This window comes from Cupressus sempervirens, chromosome 5, assembly GCF_028749045.1.
Source record: "Cupressus sempervirens isolate cs-2001-9-10 chromosome 5, ASM2874904v1, whole genome shotgun sequence".
Lineage (NCBI taxonomy): Eukaryota > Viridiplantae > Streptophyta > Pinopsida > Cupressales > Cupressaceae > Cupressus > Cupressus sempervirens.
The window spans coordinates 576,268,389-576,274,079 of NC_143122.1; the positions used below are offsets into that span (position 1 = coordinate 576,268,389).

The window sequence follows — 5,691 nt, forward strand, 5'->3', positions numbered from 1 at the left end:
ACTTTTGTTAGCCTTTTCCTTTACAAAAGGGTGATGCATGTTTGTGTTTTTACACAGAGAAATTACAAGGCGTAGGGATTTTTTTAAATTTTTATCACTACTAGATTATCATGCTAAAGATGGATGTGGTTAGTGGAAAGAAGCACTAATTATACTTTGTGCAGATTTGCCACTTGAGTCTATATGTATATTTATGAAATTGGGAAAATAAATAATGTGAAGGAGTCTAAGGATGTAGCATATTGTAGGTTAATCCATTAAAAAGAGGTCTCTTTCAATCTCCTGCACCAAAATTAAATCTCATAGTAATCTTTGTATGTCAAATAGAAAGATTTGAAAATAATTTTAATGTTAATACAAAGATCATATTTAATTTTTGAATTATTTTCTAGTCCAAGATGATACACAAAAGTTGTCAAACCAAACACAAAGGAAAAAATTTAAAATAGGCAAAATAGATGCAAGTGAAATGCCATTATTTTGGGAAAGCAAAGATATTGGTATGGACACACCATTGAATAGGGATAGATTGACAATATAATCATTCAAATGTGATGATTTATCATTAATTTCCCATGGAATTGAGTCATCTTGATCTCTCATCCAATTCTTCGATGACAACATGTTTTTGCTTTTTACATTATTTTGCAATTGTGTTTATGGTCATAGAACCAATTTTCTCAAAGGCTACCTATTATTCAAAAATAAAGAGTGATTTGTGACATTTTAAATCAAGTTAATATGAGACAACAATGTTACCCATGATTTTCTATTATATAGAGGGATTGTAGAGAAGTGTTTAAAATGGTAATCGTTGATTAGTTAGTATAGACTTGCTTGGTTAAAATGAAAGATCACAATTAAATTTTGTTCCTCCAATAATGCATTAGGATCAAATGCATGATGGGTTATATCATGTAAAATATTAATGAAATCTCCAATTTTTTGAGCAGCCAATATGTCATCCTCCCTCATCTATTGGCATAAGAAGAAATATATTGAGTTAGAAGAAAACCCTATCAATACAACAAATCCATTCTTTACAAAGTTTTAAAAGAACCCAACAAAAAAATCTCTTGAGGGTATCATGTATGATACTATAGAAAGTGTTGCAAAAATATAAATAGCTTTTCAATAAAATAAATAGACTTTCCTTAAAGGTAGCTAAGGCTACTGGAAATAAAACCTTGGCATGCTCATTGAAATTAACATCCCAAACACACATTATAGTCTATAGTGGCATCCATGGGAGCATAATTATAAGACATATGAAGGTGCATATTGTATAAACAAAATGTTTTGCACATAACACAAACTTTAAGATGAAAACTTCATACTCGTTTTAGATGGCAAGCTGTTTGCAAATAGATAGAGAAACCATTCTATTGCTACAAGAGAGACATCAAATTGAAAATGCTCTAAATGTGTAGCAACTCTTAGGAAAAGAAGGTTTCTATGCTAACAATTCCAATCATTATACAAGTGAGTTCTTAATCTTTACCTAGGTATTTTTTTTCCTAGGAGATCTCTAAATACCCTCTCTTCAATGTGATGTCCTAAAAAGTTGTTTGTGTAGTAGTCATTGACTAATACATTTTCCAAAGCATGATAGGCATCCAAAATACATCCTCCTCAAATTTCATGACAAGCAGTAAAAGTGAAGTGACATAATTCAAACCTTGTTTGAGGAACAATGTTTCTCCCTTAAGTATATCTTGAAGAAAATATTTATAGTAGTTTCATTATTTAAATATATTTGGGAAAATTATATGTTGTTGGAAATAGTTCCTATTAGCATTTACATAAAATTATAAGTATTCAACTTTTTTTAAATAGTCATACCTGACAATAACCAACATGAGAGTCACAAAAGGAGTACCACTCAAGCACCCTACACCAATGTTGCATGCCCATCTAGACTATATAGCTAGCAATGTGAAGGAAAGTGCATGGGAGATCCTACAAAAATATAGAAATAAATACTTTGCATTGAAAATATGATAAATCATTTTATAAATGTAAATATGGTATATTTGTGGACATCCATTTAGCTATCAAAGCCCCTTTACTTTCTTTTATTTAGAGTGAGACCCCTCTTATTTGTTTCTTTCATTTTAAACATGTTGCAAATGCATCTTTGTTTTTAACATTTTTTCTAAAGGCATACATCTCGTGTTGTAGTAAATGGTATAAGAAATTATTAAAGCATGCAACAAAAGGTCTCTTGGAAGCTATAGCAATGCTATCCCATAATGCATGGGCAGAACACATATATCAGAGAATGAGTACAAGCTATATATCTCCTCAACATAGATCCGCCTTAAATATCATGTGAATAGAAGCAAACTATGATTTATTGGAAATATAGGAGTAACTGAGAGGGAGGGGGTGTGGGGGGGGTGGTGAATCAGTTACCACTAAAATAAATCCTAGATCCCTTAGATGCAAATAATACAATTTAGATTGACAATACTGATTACTACTATTACTCTGTAAATGCAGAGTGTGAATTATGTGTAGCCAATCTTAAACATTAACAATGATTAATTTGAAAGCATAAGAGAAATAACATGAACAAGACACCAAGATTTAATGTGGAAACCCAATATGGGAAAAACCACCAATGTAACTAGTCACTGCTTTTCACTCTTCTGAAGTGAGCCCTATTAGGAGACAACCTAGTTAAAGGTTACAAAACACACTATTAGTTGTGACCTTATTAGAGGATTTAATCACCCTGCTAGGAGTGGCCTTGGAAGATGTCTTAACAAAATTCAATGAAATTGTCACTATGTTAGAGGATTTACAACTAGCTATTAAACCAACTCTATTAAGAGATTTTAGATCACTGATACAATTGCTAGAGAGTAACAATGAAATGACCTAATTGTGATGCAACTGAATTTTTGATTATAGATCTCTATTCTACTTCATGCTTGATCCTTCCAAATCAAATAATGCTTTTCTACTCCACAAGGATATCTACTTGTCCTTCAATTTTTCTCTCATTGTTTCCTTCTTAATTCAATCAATATACTTGCATACACACTAGAAATCTCAACTTGACCTTTCATTTATACCATTTAGACTGTCAAGTTGGCTCAAATTCAAATTACAATAACCAATAATCATCACCATAGTCAGATAGAAACAATAGTTGAAATAATCAAGCTATAAATGCCAAAACAACAAAATCCTTCATTGGTCGACCCTACTCGATAAACACTAGTTCTGAGATGATTTCTTGTGTTAACCAGTAGAAGCTTGGTTAACACTATGAACTTGTAAAAAATCCTTTGGCAACCGAGTGAGCTCAATGAACACTAACTCTGTCCAACTTTCCTTTGCTAACCATGTGAACTCAGTTGACACTATTTCTTTCTTGAATTCCTTTGACACCTGAGTGAGCTCACTAGACACTACCTTCATAGAGTAAACTTCAAGAATACTTGGTAGAAAAGGAATATTTTCTTGTTGACCAAGTGAGCTTAGTAAGCACTGATTGACAATTGATATGAAATTTGCGTTACATCAAAGACAACACACAATTAGACAATTGTATCCAAAAATCTCCCTCTTTAGCATTGATGGTAACACAACATGTCATAGCACAATGAAATTTGAGAACAAGACTTTCTCTAATAGAAAGTTTTCTCCCTCTTATATTTCCACCAAAAGCTTCTTCTTCTTTCATGTAGCAATCTTCCTCTATGAAGGAATTACATAACTTCTATGATAGTATACTTTTCCCTCAGAAAGATATAAAAAAATTTCAAAAAGATATGACAATAATCTTCTCCCTCTTTGACAACACATGCCAAAGAAAAATTATACCAAATTAGTATCAATGTACCTTGAGTACTAATTCATATGCAATATTCTTTTTTGACTATGTTGCATCAATTGATTGATCTTGAACTTGGTTCTTGATGATGCGTCACTAAAACTTTATTTAGTGAGCTTCACATAGGAGAATGACCCCTAACTTACCTCTTAGATACAAGAATACATCCTTAGGTAATGGCTTGGTGAATATATTTGTATTATGTTCTTTTGTGTGAACATATTCCAATCTGTTTACTACACCAATTCTTTGACAAAATGATATTTTATAGCAATGTGCTTAGTTTGGGAATGCATCACTGGGTTCTTTGATATGTTAATTACACTGGTGTTATCAAAATACATTACAACTAGATCTTTGATCTCAACCTTCATGCCTTAGCAACTATTTAAACCAAACAATGTTAGAACAATTCATTGCTGCTGCAACATATTCTGCTTTTGTTGTAGATTGGGATGTGCAATTTTGCTTCTTGCTTGTCCAAATACCAACCTTTTATAAGCAAAGAATGCTCCAGCACTTGTACTTTTTCTATCATCAAGATTTCTTGCACAATCAACATCAGTGAATACCTTTAGGTCTAAGTTTCCTCTAAGTTTTTACTATAAATCATAGTCTTTAGTACCTTTCAGATATCTCAAAATTTTTTTGATTTACATCATATGATTTTCTTTAGGTTTAGCTAAGAATCTTGCTACTATCTTAATTGCTAAAGCAATATCAGGCCTTGTATGAACTACATACTATAATTTTCCAATCATTGATTTGTATAAGGTCTGATCTACCTCTTTTGAATCATCATCTTTGGTAAGATTTAGTCTAGTACACATGGGGGTTCCAACTAGTTTAGAATCTTCCATTCCAAAATTCTTGAGTATCTCTTTGATATACTTAGATTGAGTAATGTAGATATCATTCTTGTTTTTTTGTGTCTGTAATCCAACAAAAAACTTTATCTCACCAAACATGGACATTTCAAATTCTTTGTTTAATTGTTCTAAAAATCCTTTGCATAGATCATCATTCCCTATAAATAGAGTGTCATCCAAAAATATCTCTGCCAATATAGTCTTGTTATCTAGTCCTTTCTTGATATACAGACTACTATTATCATTTTTTCTCTAAAAACCAATTTGTATAAGCTAGTTGTGCAACCATTTATACCATGCTCTAGGAGCTTTTTTTAGATCATACAGTGCTTTGTGTAATTTGCAGACCATGTCCCTTTTGTCTAGATCAACAAAACCTTTTGGTTTTTTAATGCAGACTTCTTCATCAAGAATACCATTGAGAAATGGAGATTTAACATCCATATAATATACTTTGAATCCTCTATGAGTAGCATATGCAAGTAGGGTCCTAACACCTTCTAATCTTGCAACAGGAGCAAAAGTCTCACCATAATCAATTCCTTCTTCTTGAGAGTAGCCTTTACACACTAGTCTTGCTTTGTTTCTTGATACCTCTACATCTTCATTCAACTTATTTTTGAATACTCATTTTTTTCCAATCACATTTTTGTCTTTAGGTTTAGGCACAAGGGTCCAAGTTTTGTTCTTCTCTATTTTTTCTATTTTTTCATTCATAGCCTCAATCCAACTTTCATCTTCCAATGCATCTTTAACACTTCTAGGTTTAAAATTAGTGAATAAACATGTACCTTACTTCTTGTCATAGTATCTTCTAATTTATCTCCAATAATTTGATCAGGTTCTTGATGCCTTTTGACATACTTGGCCAATATAGGTTATTTTCCTTTTGAATGAATTGCACTATCTTCATTTTGAATTTCAACTTCTGACTCGAGTTGCTCAAATTTGGTAGGCATTGGTTTGATAGCTTCAAAA

At 31.9% G+C, this 5,691-nt stretch overlaps 1 pseudogene; it reads right to left on the reverse strand.

Annotated features, from left to right (window-relative positions):
* Positions 1 to 565: 565 nt before the first annotated feature.
* Positions 566 to 1,643, reverse strand: LOC149557232 (uncharacterized; annotated as a pseudogene).
* Between the last annotated feature and the right edge of the window lie 4,048 nt (positions 1,644 to 5,691).